The sequence below is a fragment of the Triticum dicoccoides genome, chromosome 7B (assembly GCF_002162155.2).
Source record: "Triticum dicoccoides isolate Atlit2015 ecotype Zavitan chromosome 7B, WEW_v2.0, whole genome shotgun sequence".
NCBI classification, from domain to species: domain Eukaryota; kingdom Viridiplantae; phylum Streptophyta; class Magnoliopsida; order Poales; family Poaceae; genus Triticum; species Triticum dicoccoides.
Genome location: NC_041393.1, coordinates 670,093,692 through 670,111,038, shown reverse-complemented (window position 1 = coordinate 670,111,038; position 17,347 = coordinate 670,093,692).

The window sequence follows — 17,347 nt, the reverse complement described above, 5'->3', positions numbered from 1 at the left end:
GCCCGGAACGACATTACGCGTACGCTTACGCGAGACTGGTTTCACCGTTACGAGCACTCGTGCTTAAAGGTGGCTGGCGGGTGTTTGTCTCTCTCACTTTAGCTGAATCGAGTGTGGCTACGCCCGGTCCTTGCGAAGGTTAAAACATCACTAACTTGACGAACTATCGTTGTGGTTTTGATGCGTAGGTAAGAACGGTTCTTGCTAAGCCCGTAGCAGCCACGTAAAACTTGCAACAACAAAGTAGAGGACGTCTAACTTGTTTTTGCAGGGCATGTTGTGATGTGATATGGTCAAGACGTGATACTATATTTTATTGTATGAGATGATCATGTTTTGTAACCGAAGTTATCGGCAACTGGCAGGAGCCATATGGTTGTCGCTTTATTGTATGAAATGCAAACGCCTTGTAATTGCTTTACTTTATCACTAAGCGGTAGCGATAGTCGTAGAAGCAATAGATGGCGTAAACGACAACGATGCTACGATGGAGATCAAGGTGTCGCGCCGGTGACGATGGTGATCACGATGGTGCTTCGGAGATGGAGATCACAAGCACAAGATGATGATGGCCATATCATATCACTTATATTGATTGCATGTGATGTTTATCCTTTATGCATCTTATCTTGCTTTGATTGACGATAGCATTTTAAGATGATCTCTCACTAAAATTATCAAGAAGTGTTCTCCCTGAGTATGCACCGTTGCCAAAGTTTGTCGTGCCCAGACACCACATGATGATCGGGTGTGATAAGCTCTACATCCATCTACAACGGGTGCAAGCCAGTTTTGCACACGCAGAATACTCAGGTTATACTTGATGAGCCTAGCATATGCAGATATGGCCTCGGAACACAGAGACCGAAAGGCCGAGCGTGAATCATATAGTAGATGTGATCAACATAGTGATGTTCACCATTGAAAACTACTCCATCTCACGTGATGATCGGTTATGGTTTAGTTGATTTGGATCACGTGATCACTTAGATGACTAGAGAGATGTCTGTCTAAGTGGGAGTTCTTTAGTAATATGATTAATTGAACTAAAATTTATCATGAACTTAGTACCTGATAGTATTTTGCTTGTCTATGTTTGTTGTAGATAGATGGCTCGTGCTGTTGTTCCGTTGAATTTTAATGCGTTCCTTGAGAAAGCAAAGTTGAAAGATGATGGTAGCAATTACACGGACTGTGTCCGTAACTTGAGGATTATCCTCATTGCTGCACAGAAGAAATACGTCCTGGAAGCACCGCTGGGTGCCAGGCCTGCTACAGGAGCAACACCAGATGTTGTGAACGTCTGTCAGAGCAAAGACTGATGACTACTCTATAGTTCAATGTGCCATGCTTTACGGCTTAGAACCGGGTCTTCAACAACATTTTGAACGTCATGGAGCATATGAGATGTTCCAGGAGTTGAAGTTAATATTTCAAGCAAATGCCCGGATTGAGAGATATGAAGTCTCCAATAAGTTCTACAGCTGCAAGATGGAGGAGAATAGTTCTGTCAGTGAGCATATACTCAAAATGTCTGGGTATAATAATCACTTGATTCAACTGGGAGTTAATCTTCCAGATGATAGCATCATTGACAGAATTCTCCAATCACTGCCACCAAGCTACAAGAGCTTCGTGATGAACTATAATATGCAAGGGATGAACAAGACAATTCCCGAGCTCTTCGCAATGCTAAAGGCTGCAGAGGTAGAAATCAAGAAGGAGCATCAAGTGTTGATGGTCAACAAGACCACTAGTTTCAAGAAAAAGGGCAAAGGGAAGAAGATGGGGAACTTCAAGAAGAACAGCAAGCAAGTTGCTGCTCAAGAGAAGAAACCCAAGTCTGGACCTAAGCCTGAAACTGAGTGCTTCTACTGCAAGCAGACTGGACACTGGAAGCGGAACTGCCCCAAGTATTTGGCGGATAAGAAGGATGGCAAGGTGAACAAAGGTATATGTGATATACATGTAATTGATGTGTACCTTACTAGAGCTCGTAGTAGCACCTGGGTATTTGATACTGGTTCTGTTGCTAACATTTGCAACTCAAAACAGGGACTACGGAATAAGCGAGCACTAACCAAGGACGAGGTGACGATGCGCGTTGGAAACGGTTCCAAAGTCGATGTGATCGCGGTCGGCACGCTACCTCTACATCTAACTTCGGGATTAGTTTAAACCTGAATAATTGTTATTTGGTGCCAGCGTTGAGCATGAACATTATATCTGGATCTTGTCTGATGCGAGACGGTTATTCATTTAAATCAGAGAATAATGGTTGTTCTATTTATATGAGTAATATCTTTTATGGTCATGCACCCTTGAAGAGTGGTCTATTTTTATTGAATCTCGATAGTAGTGATACACATATTCATAATGTCGAAGCCAAAAGATGCAGAGTTGATAATGATAGTGCAACTTATTTGTGGCACTGCCGTTTAGGTCATATCGGTGTAAAGCGCATGAAGAAACTCCATACTGATGGACTTTTGGAATCACTTGATTATGAATCACTTGGTACTTGCGAACCGTGCCTCATGGGCAAGATGACTAAAACACCGTCCTCCGGTACTATGGAGAGAGCAACAGATTTGTTGGAAATCATACATACAGATGTATGTGGTCCGATGAATGTTGAAGCTCGTGGCGAATATCGTTATTTTCTCACCTTCACAGATGATTTGAGCAGATATGGGTATATCTACTTAATGAAACACAAGTCTAAAACATTTGAAAAGTTCAAAGAATTTCAGAGTGATGTGGAAAATCATCGTAACAAGAAAATAAAGTTTCTACGATCTGATCGTGGAGGAGAATATTTGAGTTACGAGTTTTGGTTTACATTTGAAACAATGCGGAATAGTTTCGCAACTCACGCCACCCAGAACACCACAATGAAATGGTGTGTCCGAACATCGTAATCATACTTTACTAGATATGGTGCGATCTATGTTGTCTCTTACTGATTTACCGCTACCGTTCTGGGGTTATGCTTTAGAGACGGCCGCATTCACGTTGAATAGGGCACCATCAAAATCCGTTGAGTCGACGCCTGATGAACTGTGGTTTGGCAAGAAACCAAAGTTGTCATTTCTTAAAGTTTGGGGCTGCGATGCTTATGTAAAGAAACTTCAACCAGATAAGCTCGAAACTAAATCGGAGAAATGTGTCTTCATAGGATACCCAAAAGAGACTGTTGGTACACCTTCTATCACAGATCCGAAGGCAAGACATTCGTTGCTAAGAATTGATCCTTTCTAGAGAAAGAGTTTCTCTCGAAAGAAGTGAGTGGGAGGAAAGTAGAACTTGATGAGATAACTGTATCTACTCCCTTATTGGAAAGTAGTTCATCACAAAAATTGGTTTCTGTGACACCTACACCAATTAGTGAGGAAGCTAATGATATTGATCATGAAACTTCAGATCAAGTTTCTACTGAACCTCGTAGGTCTACCAGAGTAAAATCAGCACCAGAGTGGTACGGTAATCCTATTTTGGAAGTCATGTTACTTGACCATGATGAACCTACGAACTATGAGGAAAATGATGAGCCCAGATTCCGCAGAATGGCTAGAAGCCATGAAATCTGAGATGGGATCCATGTATGAGAACAAAGTATGAACTTTGGTTGACTTGCTCGATGATCGGCAAGCCATTGAGAATAAATGGATCTTTAAGAAGAAGACTGACGCTGACGGTAATGTAACTGTCTATAAAGCTCGACTTGTTGCGAAAGGTTTTTTGACAAGTTCAAGGGGTTGACTACGATGAGACCTTCTCACCCGTAGCGATGCTTAAGTCTGTCCGAATCATGTTAGCGATTGCCGCATTTTATGATTATGAAATATGGCTGATGGATGTCAAAACTGCATTCCTGAATGGATTTCTGGAAGAAGAGTTGTATATGATGCAACCGGAAGGTTTTGTCGATCCTAAGGGAGCTAACAAAGTGTGCAAGCTCCAATGATCAATCTATGGTCTGGTGCAAGCCTCTCGGAGTTGGAATAAACGCTTTGATAGTGTGATCAAAGCATATGGTTTTATACAGACTTTTGGAGAAGCCTGTATTTACAAGAAAGTGAGTGGGAGCTCTGTAGCATTTCTAATATCATATGTGGACGACATATTGTTGATTGGAAATGATATAGAATTTCTGGATAGCATAAAAGGATACTTGAATAAAAGTTTTTGAATGAAAGACCTCGGTGAAGCTGCTTACATATTGGGCATCAAGATCTATAGAGATAGATCAAGACGCTTGATTGGACTTTCACAATGCACGTACCTTGATAAAGTGTTGAAAAAGTTCAATATGGATCAGGCAAAGAAAGGGTTCTTGCCTGTATTACAAGGTATAAAATTGAGTTAGACTCAATGCCCGACCACTGCAGAAGATAGAGAGAAAATGAAAGGAGTTCCCTACGCTTCAGCCATAGGCTCTATCATGTATGCAATGTTGTGTACCAGACCTGATGTGTGCCTTGCTATTAGTTTGGCAGGGAGGTACCAAAGTAATCCAGGAGTGGATCACTGGACAGCGGTCAAGAACATCTTGAAATACCTGAAAAGGACTAAGGATATGTTTCTCGTATATGGAGGTGACAAAGAGCTAGTCGTAAATGGTTACGTCGATGCAAGCTTTGACACTGATTCGGATGATTCTAAATCACAAAACGGATACGTATTTTTATTAAACGATGGAGCTGTAAGTTGGTGCAGTTCTAAACAAAGCGTTGTGGCAGGATCTACATGTGAAGTAGAGTACATAGCTGCTTCAGAAGCAGCAAATGAAGGAGTCAGGATGAAGGAGTTCATTTCCGATCTAGGTGTTATACCTAGCGCATCGGGACCAATGAAGATCTTCTATGACAATACTGGTGCAATTGCCTTGGCAAAGGAATCCAGATTTCACAAGAGGACCAAGCACATCAAGATACGCTTCAATTCCATCCAGGACCAAGTCCAAGTGGGAGACATAGAAATTTGCAAGATACATACGGATCTGAATGTAGCAGACCCGTTGACTAAGCCTCTCTCATGAGCAAAACATGATCAGCACCAAGACTCCATGGGTGTTAGAATCATTACTATGTAATCTAGATTATTGACTCTAGTGCAAGTGGGAGACTGAAGGAAATATGCCCTAGAGGCAATAATAAAGTTATTATTTATTTCCTCATATCATGATAAATGTTTATCATTCATGCTAGAATTGTATTATCCGGGAACATGATACATGTGTGAATACATAGACAAACATAATGTCACTAGTATGCCTCTACTTGACTAGCTCATTAATCAAAGATGGTTATGTTTCCTAACCATGGACATGTGTTGTCATTTGATTAACGAGATCACATCATTAGGAGAATGATGTGATTGACTTGACCCATTCTGTTAGCCTAACACTTGATCGTTTAGTATGTTGCTATTGCTTTCTTCATGACTTATACAAAGTTCCTACAACTATGAGATTGTGCAACTCCCGTTTATCGGAGGAACACTTTGTGTGCTACCAAATGTCACAACGTAACTGGGTGATTATAAAGGTGCTCTACAGGTGTCTCCAAAGGTACATGTTGAGTTGGCATAATTTGAGATTAGGTTTTGTCACTCCGATTGTCGGAGAGGTATCTCTGGGCCCTCTCGGTAATACACATCACTTAAGCCTTGCAAGCATTGTAACTAATGAGTTAGTTACGAAATGATGTATTATGGAACGAGTAAAGAGACTTGCCAGTAACGAGATTGAACTAGGTATTGGATACTGACGATTGAATCTCGGGCAAGTAACATACCGATGACAAAGGGAAGAACGTATGTTGTTATGCGGTTTGACCGATAAAGATCTTCGTAGAATATGTAGGAGCCAATATGAACATCCAGGTTCCACTATTGGTTATTGATCGAGAATAGTTCTAGGTCATGTCTACATAGTTCTCGAACCCGTAGGGTCCGCACGCTTAACGTTATGATGATAGTTTTATTATGAGTTTATAAGTTTTGATGTACCGAAGTTTGTTCGGAGTCCCGGATGTGATCACGGACATGACGAGGAGTCTCGAAATGGTCGAGACATAAATATTGATATATTGGACGGCTATATTCGGACACCGGAAGTGTTCCGGGCATTTTCGGAGAAAACCGGAGTGCTCGAGGGTTACCGGAACCCCCCGGGAGAGTAATGGGCCTTATGGGCCTTAGTGGAGAGAGAGAGGGGCGGCCAGCATGGGCCGCGCGCCCACTCCCCCTCTGGTCCGAATTGGACTAGGAGGGGGGGGGGGGGCGGCGCCCCCCTCTTTCCTTCTCCCTCTCCCCCTTCCTCTCCCCCTCCTAGTAGGAGTAGGAAAGAGGGAGTCCTACACCTACTAGGAGGAGGACTCCTCCTTGGCGCGCCCTCTAGGGCCTGCCGGCCTCCCCCCTTGCTCCTTTATATACAGGGGCAGGGGGCACCCTAGGACACACAAGTTGATCTACGGATTGTTCCTTAGCCGTGTGCGGTGCCCCCCTCCACCATATTCCACCTCGGTCATATCATCGCGGAGTTTAGGCGAAGCCCTGCGCCGATAGAACATCATCATCGTCACCACGCCATCGTGCTGACGGAACTCATCCCCGACGCTTTGCTGGATCGGAGCCCGGGGAACGTCATCGAGCTGAACGTGTGCTGAACATGGAGGTGCCGTACGTTCGGTGCTTGGATCGGTCGGATCGTGAAGACGTACGACTACATCAACCGCGTTGTCATAACGCTTCCGCTTAACGGTCTACGAGGGTACGTGGACAACACTCTCCCCTCTCGTTGCTATGTCATCACCATGATCTTGCGTGTGCGTAGGAATTTTTTTGAAATTACTACGTTCCCCAACACACACATAACCCAGACTCTTGCAGATTGTACCCCTACCCAGTTGGACAGAGAACCAGCTACACCCCTTCTAACCCCATCCCCGACAGATAGTAACCCAGTTCCAGTTGACACAACACCGTCTCCACCATAGAGCACCCAAACACGAGCAGTTAGTAAGGGATCTGCAGTGCCCAAAGCACGAGGACCACCACTCCGAATCCCAACTCAACGCTTAAAGGAGAAGAAGATTTGTTCTCAGGTCAGGTTCTGTAGCTATGGTTCATACTCCTTTGCTCTTGCATTACTGTATTTACTCATACCAACTATTTTCAAATTTGATGAAACTCCAATGGCGCAACAGGTATGTTTTAAACCTGTTTCTTTAACTGGTTTGCTGTTGTAACCTGCTCTATGTTGATTTCAATTTCAATTGAATAAACAGTTATGTTCTCATGTCATGCACATTACAAGTGTTGCTATTGCTCTATAGTTTCCCACACTTACATTCTGTCTATTCTGCTTTGTCTTGAACAAATATTATTTGAACTGTGTCTCTATCTTGACTTGGCAACGGAAACTAGAATGATATAGACCATAAACTAACCATGGTACATAGATATATGTTTGTTTCATGCTGTTATCCTGTCCACTTTACTACTGAACTCATTTACCAAAATGAGTTTCATATACAACATGGTAAACCTTTGATGTGTCTGCTTGTTTCTCTTTTAGAATGTGGACAAAATATTGGAGAGCAGTACCCTATTATGCAATGGTAAAGGAAGTAATGCAAACAAGGTTCAATATAGTGACATCCCTGTTGGTCTCCAAGAAAGCTGATAAAAACTATCTTGACGATAGTGAGAGAACCGAAAAGTCCTGTCTTGATGTAGTGTTCGAGTTACTGGCCACTACTATTGGCACAACCTCTTCGAACTCGCTGCCTGAATCAGTTCGTCTTCTTGAGTCTCAACTTCAAGTTGAAAGACATCGATTAGATGTGCTGCGACAGGAAGCTGAAGGACTGAGGAAGTCCCTGCAGAATTCAGATGCATACTTCCTGGTGCAACAGCAAGCGATGGAGGATTTAAGCGCCAAAACAAGAGAAAGTTAATAAGCTTGCTAAGCATCTTGCCAGTATTATGGGTACCCAGGATATTGTTTCTTGAGATCTTCTGAAGTGGTTTCAATTCTGCATTTGTTTTGCTGCGGCGTTTATTTGCGCTGGTCGCCAACTTTGACAACCAGTGTATATGATATGCTGCTTTGTTCCCTATATTTGCACTGGTGGAGAACTTTGATGCCCAGTGGATGTAATATGTGTAATAGTCGTGATAGCCTAGCGTAAGTTGCTTGCTTATTTATTTCCTTGTTGTCTTGTTTATTTGTTTGCTTGTAGTCAGTGCAGTTCTTTTTCCGCGGTTTGCTAGTGGCTGCAATAACCTATTTTTAAAAACTAGGCCACAATAACCATGGGCTACATATTTATTGTAGTGACACTGGGCCTCCTACCGACCATAGAAACAATGGGCCTTCTTTGGGCCGTCGACACAATGGGCCTTCTACGGGCCGTATCATCAATGGGCCTTATATGGGCCGTATGATTGATTAGCCAAACATGGGCCAATAACAGACCGCATTATGGCCGTAAACAGGCTAAAGTTGGAATCATCCGTTCATGGGCTGAACATAACAGGCTGTCATTAATAGGCCGTATTTGATGACGCTATGAAAATGGCCCAACATATTAATGGGCCACAAATGGGCCGACTGTAACAACGGGCTGAATTTGGCCCACAAGCAGAAAATGATAGTAACATGCCGTTAGTAACCGAATGCTGGAAATGAGCCCAAGAATAAATGGGCCCTGAGAAGGCCGAAAGATAACATGGGCTAGAAATGACCCAATGGAATAATGGGCCGTTAATGGGTATAAAGTGATACACTGTTCATTACGGGCCAGTTTCACCACGGGCCGTTAATGGGCCAAGAGTTACAAAGGGCCTCATATGGGCCGGAACACGTCATGGGCCATACATGGGCCGGAAGTTAAAACGGGCTGGAATCATATTGGACGGCCCATATGACGCTACTGGGCCTAATTTGGATCGATCGTAACGGGCCCTCGGTTAGCGGGTTGTAAATGGGCTATATGCGAACATGCCCTTAACAGGCTTTTAGTTGGCCAGCCCGCCACCTTTTCACCAAGTCAAAAGGGCCACCTTTTCACAGGAATGGGCCTCTATTGGGCCGTGCCATGTGTCGACGTATCATGGGCGCCTTCTGTCCAATGAGTGGATGACATTTGTCCTGACGGTGAGCCGACATGTGTTTCCCAGCCAATGATGATTTTACACGTGGAAAATCCCCATTGGTCAGGGCTGTTAACGGGTTATCGGATCCAAAGCCGGACCCGATAGCTTAACGATGTTCCATTATGGTGGATGCCACGTGTCGGTCACCCTTGACGAAAGCACTTCTATGACGCGTGATTTACCGTCATGGAAGTGGACACTTCCGTGATGATAATTTTGGTAATGTCATGGAACACTTCTACGACAGCACAAGTATGACTATCTTGATTCTGTCATAAAATCGTCATGGATGTACATGCATGACAGAAAACGTGACCTACTGTGACAAACACATATCATAACGGAAGTGTATTTTTTTGTAGTGCTTGGTGCAAAGAATTTGGCTAGCACGAGGGGGAAAGGCAAGCACAACATGTTGGATGATCCATGACAATATAATTTATTTTAGATATAAGAAAACATAACCAATTACGTTGTCTTCCTTGTCCAACCTCAACTTTTTAGCATGTCATATTTTAATGAGTGCTCACAATCGTAAAAGATGTCCAAGACATTATATTTATATGTGAAAACCTCTCTTTCTTTATTACTTCCTGTAAGTGCATCTAGTGCCACCCCTAGTTGGTTTTGGAGTATTGACGACAAACTTGGTTGAGGGACTAATGTGTTTGTGAGAATCCCAGGATAACACAGGTAGTAGTCCCCATATTGATTCGGTTTACCTACCAGAGATGACCCCTAAAAATGTGTGAAGACATTGAAGACAATGGTGGTCTGTGAAGATATTCATATCGAAGACTATGACATGACAAGACATCACATGAAGACTATGGAGTGCTAAGACATAGTTGTTTCATAGTTTCCTTTTCTTTTTTGTTGAGTCATAGGAACCACCGTACTGTTAAGTGGGGTCCAAGTGAACAAAGTCAGAGTGACTGATGTGATGCTCAACCAAATCCTATGTCTTCGAGCGAAGACAATGAGAGCAAATCTTACCCAGAGATGGATGAGTCAGCTTTACTTGTAGTCCAAGTCAAGCTGCCGCGTGTGTTTGAAATCTGACCGTTGGACACATGTCAGTTCCTTAGTGACCCAGGGTCATTTTGGACAAATTAGGTTGGGTTGCCTCCTGGCTATAAATAGCCCACCCCTACTCCATAAATTGGTGGCTGCTTAGAGTTAGTGCATGGCTTTTGTCGTTTGAGAGCAACCCACTCCCGAAGCATTTGAGAGAGAAATCCTTGCGAGGACAAAGCCCAAAACACCCAGAGCCGAAGAGTGTTAGGCATCACTGAAGTCTTTCTGTCTGCGTGATCTGAAGACTTGTTACACTCGAGGACTGTGAATCCTCTAGCTAGTTAGGCGTCGCGTTTTGGGTATCCAAGAGTCATTGTGGATTGCCTCTGAACGAAGTCTGTGAAGGTTTGGAAGTCTACCTTGAAGAATTACCGGAGTGATTGGGCGAGGACTAAGTATCCTTAGCTCAAGAGGAATAAGGTGAAGATGCGGTCTTCTGAGTTGAATCTTAGCCTCCCTAACTATACGTACAGTTGTCACAACAACTGGAATTGGTCCGACAAATCCTTGTCCCCTCCAAGCAACTGGTTCTATCCTTTACCTCACTTTACTTACAGTTTGTCTTCATGAAGTCATTTCCTCCTTGCATGATCTGATTGTCTTCACAGTGTGAACACTGTTGTTGTTTGGCTTCATACTATCTTCCATTCTGATCCTTACTATGTAGCTGCTGGTCTTCGTGCTTTCACTTCATTGCTTACTTGACTATGGTTGCCTGGTGTAGTCTACCTTTCACTGCATATCAATAGGTTCATTGCCACCATTTGTATTCAAAGCCCCCGTGTTTTGAAGACTTTCATAAAAATCACCTATTCACCCCCCTCTAGTCGATAACTAGCACTTTCAATTCGTATCAGAGCAAATGAGCTTCATGCAGTCGGCGCCACTGATATCACCAAGCACGAAATCGTCAAGACACTTCTGAGATCGCTTGAAAACTCATTTGACACCCTGGCCCTGATGATTCAAGAATGCCCTGACTTCAAGACTATCGATCCGTCTGACATACTTGAGAGGCTCAACACACATGGGTTCCAGCTATTTGAGAAAAGAGATATCTATGGTCCCGACTATGGCCGAACTCGCGCTTTGAAGGCAAGGGTTGTTTCCTCATCTGAAGAAGAATTTGACTGCAGTTCTGGGGATCCTGAAGACATTGGGAAGGAGCTTGCTATGCTTGTGAAGAAGTTCCAGAAGTTCACTAAGAAGAAAGACTTTAGAAAGTCTTCAAGATCCAACTCTAGAAACGATGAAGCTTCCTCTCGTGATCACAAGAAGAGAACATGCCACAAGTGCAAGAAACCTAGTCACTACATCTCTGAGTGTCCATAGTGGGACAATGAGACCAAGAAGAAGACGAAGAGGAAGGAATATGATTCTGATGACAAGAAGAAGAAGAAATCCTCAAAGTCTTTTTCCAAGTCTTCGTCGAAGTCTTCATCACACAAGAAGAGCTCATCAAGCAAGGCTCGTGCGTTTGTTGGCAAGGAGATGGATTCAGAGGAGGAGTCTACATCTGAGGAGGCAGAGGTGGAGTCTGAAGAGGAATCTGATTCTAGTGTGGCAAGCCTAGCTCTAGCTTCAGCGTATGTCGCCAAGTCCATCTTCAACACTGAAGACAATGGCCTCGTCACCAACACTGATGCTAAGGATGAGGATGACTCTGCTCCCACCTGCTGTTTCATGGCGCGTGGTGCCAAGGTAAACTCACGCGATGCTTACTTTCAAACATCAAGTGAAGATGACTCTGAATGTGAATCTAAACCTAGCTACAAAACACTTGCTAAAAGTGCAACTGAACAACAAAATGCTATGGCACATATTCAAAAGTTGCTAGACAAAAGCAATGACCTGTTGGACGCAAAAATGACCCGAACTTAGTCCTTAATTGAAGACATTAAAAATCTTCATGTTAAGTACGAGGAACTTGAAAGTCGTCATGAAATGCTCTCAACTAGTCATGAAAAGCTCTCCTATGATTATCTTCAAAGGAAGCAAGAGCTTGAGAAATTGAGATCGGCTCATGAAGATCTTCAAAAGGAGAACGAGTCACTCCGCGCTCAACAGATCAGTTCCGCTCAAGAAGGATTTGAACCACCATGTCTAAAATGTCTTGAGCGTGACAATGCTGTCTCTATTGCTGAATGTTCTACTGCTTCTACTGTTGCAATATTTTCAACTACTAATGTGGTAACTAACCCCTCTGCTGAGGATACCACTACTATTGCTGATGAGAATGCCAGGTTGAAGACATTGCTTGAGATAGGAATGTACAAAAGTCTCAAAGGGCATCAGACACTATGTGATGTCCTCAAAAGCAGTTTCTGAACCGAAACCCTAGGAAAGAGGGTGTTGGGCTCGAGAGGAAAATGAATGTTGGTGGTTCTTACTGGAAGCCTGAGCAGTACCCCAAAACCACATGGGTTGCTACAAAGGGACCTTCAGTGGATCCATCTACCTTATCTGGATTCACTTGTGCGAACCCAATTATCATTGATGAATCCTTTGATGCAAACTATAAACTGTTTAAGAATCGGAATAGTGAAGTGTTTCCAGGTATATCAGTACTAACTACAGGAATGGACCACCTCTTAAGAAGATCTGGGTACCCAAGAGTTGTCTTGAGAATCTTCCCGTGAATGTCATCATGACACCACCTGGGAAGAACACAAATCCCAGACCAAAGGCTTCGTATGGTCCAAAGGCTTCATACAGATAGAGGACCCACCAGAGTCACCCTAACACCATTGTTTTGCAGGGAAACCATACTCAGACTTTTGAATATGAGTGTGTTTCGTCAAACCGCTATGTTCATAAGACCAAGAACTTTTCTGATTATTCTTATGAGTATTATCCACCTCCTGCAAGGCTATTTTCTAGGGCTCCAAAGCTGAAGTTCTCAGATGCTACACTTAGACTCATTGCTTCTAAGCCACCCCTCAAGATGTGGGTGGTTAAGAAAACTTAACTCTCTTTTGTAGGGAATGGTCTCCAACCGGAAATCAAAGGCGTCTGATGCTTATGCTGGGGACCTTAAACATCTTTTGGGACGCAAGATAAAATGTCCAAATGGTCTTATTGTGTATTTCGTCCCAGGATTCCTTGACAATCATCCTATTTATCCTAACCAAGATCTGAACTTTCATAATCCGCTTGTTCGTCAAATGTTTATGCTTCACAATACCCTTGGTGAAGCCTATCCCCCAAATTGTACTATAGGGTACGACACCAAAGGCTCCAGAATGGATTATGGACAGTGGATGCAGTAACCACATGACTGGTGATCGAAGTCTTTTGATGGATTCAACCCTATGTCCATCTGACAAAAGTCACATCACATTTGCTGACACTGGTAAAAGCAAGGTATTGGGTCTAGGCAGGGTTGCAATCTCAAAGGATCAACTCATGGATAAAGTGATGCTTGTTGAATCCTTTGGTTTCAACTTAATGTCTGTCTCAATGCTTTGTGATCTGAACATGATTGTGATATTTGGAAAATATCGTTGCCTTGTGCTTATGGAATCTGACAAATCTCTAGTCTTTGAAGGGTATCGAAAAGATCTGTACATGGTAAATTTCTTAGCAGAACCACAGTTGGCCGTATGTCTTCTAGCAAAAGCTTCAGAGTGCTTGCTCTGGCATTAGAGGCTAGGACATGCTGGCATGAGGAACTTGTACACTCTCACAAAGAAGAAGCATGTTGTGGGCATCGAGGGCATCACGTTCAAGAAGGATCATCTATGTGGTGCTTGCGAAGCTGGAAAAATGACTAGGGCCAAGCATCCCTCAAAGATAATCATGACGACATCACGTCCTTTTGAGCTGCTTCACATGGACTTATTCGGCCCTACCCACTACTCTACTCTTACTACCACTGCTTGTCTCTATGGCTTTGTCATTGTTGATGATTATTCAAGATATACATGGGTGCATATAATCCTCTACAAGAATGAAGTGCAAGATGTCTTTAGACGATTCGCCAATCGTGCCATGACGAACTATGGCATCAATAGCAAGCACATCGGAAGTAACAACGACACAGAATTCAAGAACACTATCCTCGACACTTATCTTGATACATTGGGAATCACTCATGAGTTCTCAGCTCCTTACACATCTCAGCAGAATGTCATTGTGGAACGCAAGAATAGAACCCTCATTGAGATGGCTCGGCCGATGCTTGATGAGTACAAGACTCCAAGGAAATTCTGGCCTGAAGCCATTGATACTGCTTGCCATGTTATCAATCGTGTTCATCTACAAAAGCTTCTAAAGAAGACATCATATGAGCTACTAACTGGTAAGAAGCCAAACGTCAGTTACTTCAGAGTGTTTGGTGCTAGGTGCTGGATCAAGGATCCACATCACACTTCAAAATTTGCACCAAAAGCACACGAAGGATTTATGCTTGGATACGGAAAGGATTCGCACTCCTACAGAGTCTTCAACCTCTTCCACTATAAAGTGGTTAAAACTGTGGATGTGCGGTTCGATGAGACTAACGGCCCGTAAAGAGAGCACCTACCAAATGTGCTAGATGAAGTCCCACCTAGTGAATCTATCAAGCTGATGGGTACTTGAAAAATCATACCTTCAGAAGCTCAGGCTAAATAAGAAATCATCATTGCACCAAATGAACCTGAAGACAATGCTCAGCCTGAAGTCAATGCTGAAGCTGAAGACAATGATCTGCAAGGGCAAAATCTTCGTCCAGTTCATCCCCGTGTTGCAAATGAAGTACAGATTGAGAAGATAATTGATAGCATCAATGCACCTGGTCCACTCACTCGTTCTAGAGAAACACAACTAGCAAATTTTTTTGGGCACTTTGCATTTTTCTCTATATCTGAACCCAAGAAAGTTGCTGAAGCCTTCATGGAACCTGAATGGATTCAAGCTATGCAAGAAGAGCTTCAGCAGTTTGAGCTGAACAATGTATGGGAATTGGTCAAGCGTCCTGATCCTCGCAAGCACAATATCATAGGCACCAAACAGATCTATCACAACAAACAAGATGAGCATGGTCAAGTTGTCAGAAACAAGGCTCGTCTAGTTGCTCAATGTTACACTCAAGGTGAAGGGTTGACTTTGATGAAACATTAGCTCCCGTGGCTAGGCTTGAAGCCATTCGCATACAGCTAGCCTATGCCAACCATCACAACATTCTTCTATACCAAATGGATGTGAAGAGTGCCTTTCTCAATGGCAAGATTGAAGAAGAAGTGTATGTTGCACAACCACCTTGCTTTGAAGATCCAAAACATCTTGATATGGTATACAAGCTCAACAAGGCACTGTATGGCCTCAAACAAGCTCCTCGCGCTTGGTATGACACACTCAAAGACTTCCTAAAGAGCAAAGGCTTCAAACCTGGTTCTCTAGATCCTACACTCTTCACGAAGACATATGATGGTGAACTGTTTGTGTGCCAAATCTATGTGGATGACATTATCTTTGGCTGCACTGACAAGAGATACAGTGATGAGTTTGGGCACATGATGCAAGAGCAATATCAGATGTCCATGATGGGTGAGATGAAAATTTTCCTCGATCTTCAAATCCGTCAGTAGAGCAACGAAATCTTCATATCACAAGAAAGATACCTCAAAGATTGCCTGAAGAAGTTTGAAATGCAAGACTGCAAAGGATAGACGACGCCAATGCCAACCAAAAGTTATCTAGGCCTCGACGACAATGGTAAAGAGTTTGATCAAAAGGTATACTGATCCATGATTGGTTATTTACTTTCTTTATGTGCATCTAGGCCAGATATAATGCTTAGTGTTTGCATGTGTGCCTGATTCCAAGCGGCACCAAAGGAATCGCATCACTTAGCCGTGAAGAGAATTCTTCGATATTTGGCTTACACCCCAACACTAGGATTATGGTATCCAAAGGGCTCAGAGTTTGATCTAGTTGGATTCTCAGATGCTGCTTATGCTGGTGACAAGGTTGATCGAAAGTATACATCAGGCACATATCACTTTCTTGGACGATCTCTTGTTTGTTAGTCTTGAAAGAAGCAGAATTGTGTATCTCTCTTCACTGCTGAATCTGAATACATTGCTGCTGGATCTTGCTGCGCTCAGCTTCTATGGATGAAGCAAACTCTCAAGGACTATGGTATCCATCTGAAGCATGTGCCACTCTAATGCGACGATGAAAGTGCCATCAAGATTGCCAACAACCCAGTTCAACAATCGAAGACAAAGCACATTCAGATCCATCATCACTTTCTCAGAGATCATGTCATGAAGGAAGATATTGATATCATTCACGTCAACACTAAAGAGTTATTGGCAGATATCTTCACAAAGCCCTTGGATGAGAAAAGATTTTGCAAGTTGCCGTGTGAGCTAAATATCTTAGCTTCCACAAATGTCCTGTAATTGGACACACATCATAACGCTTATGCATGTTGATGACTTAGATGTGCAACACACGAAGTAACGTATATCTTCAATCAATGAAGACATACACTCTAAGTGTGAATACATTAACATGGAATTTGACTTTGGAGCGCCACGATAATTGTGCGCCATGTCTGGGTCTAATACTTCCTATATGGTGCGTCACGCCACCACAAAATTCTTATTGAAGTGTTTATTTTGATGTCATGGTTGCATAGTCTTCGCATTTGGTTTGTCTTCAACATTGATTTGACTTCAAGGTTTATCTTCGAAATGTTGAGTTACTAGTAGGGCTGGACTATTTTGTTACTAGTAACAGAATAATATTCTGTTACTCCCCTGGCCTATATAGGAGCGATCGGACCCGAATCTGCTAAATTACAAGAAAGCAAACCTAATCCTTCCCGGCCCAAAGCAAAAAGAAAAAAAAAGAGCCCCACCCCACTGCCCTGTCTCCAGACCCCGACCCCTCTCCTAGCACGCCGCCGCCGCAGCCCGACTCCCTCCCCCAGCGTGATGCCTCCGCCCGGCTCCCTCCCCCAGCGCGACGCCGCTGCCCGGCTCCCTCCCCATCGCGCCTCCGCCGCCCGGCTCCCTTTCCAGCGGGCCTCCACCGCCCGCCTCTCTCCCCATCGTGCCGCCGCCGCCTGCCTCCCTTCCCGCCGCGCCGCCGCCGCCTACCTCCCTCCCCATCG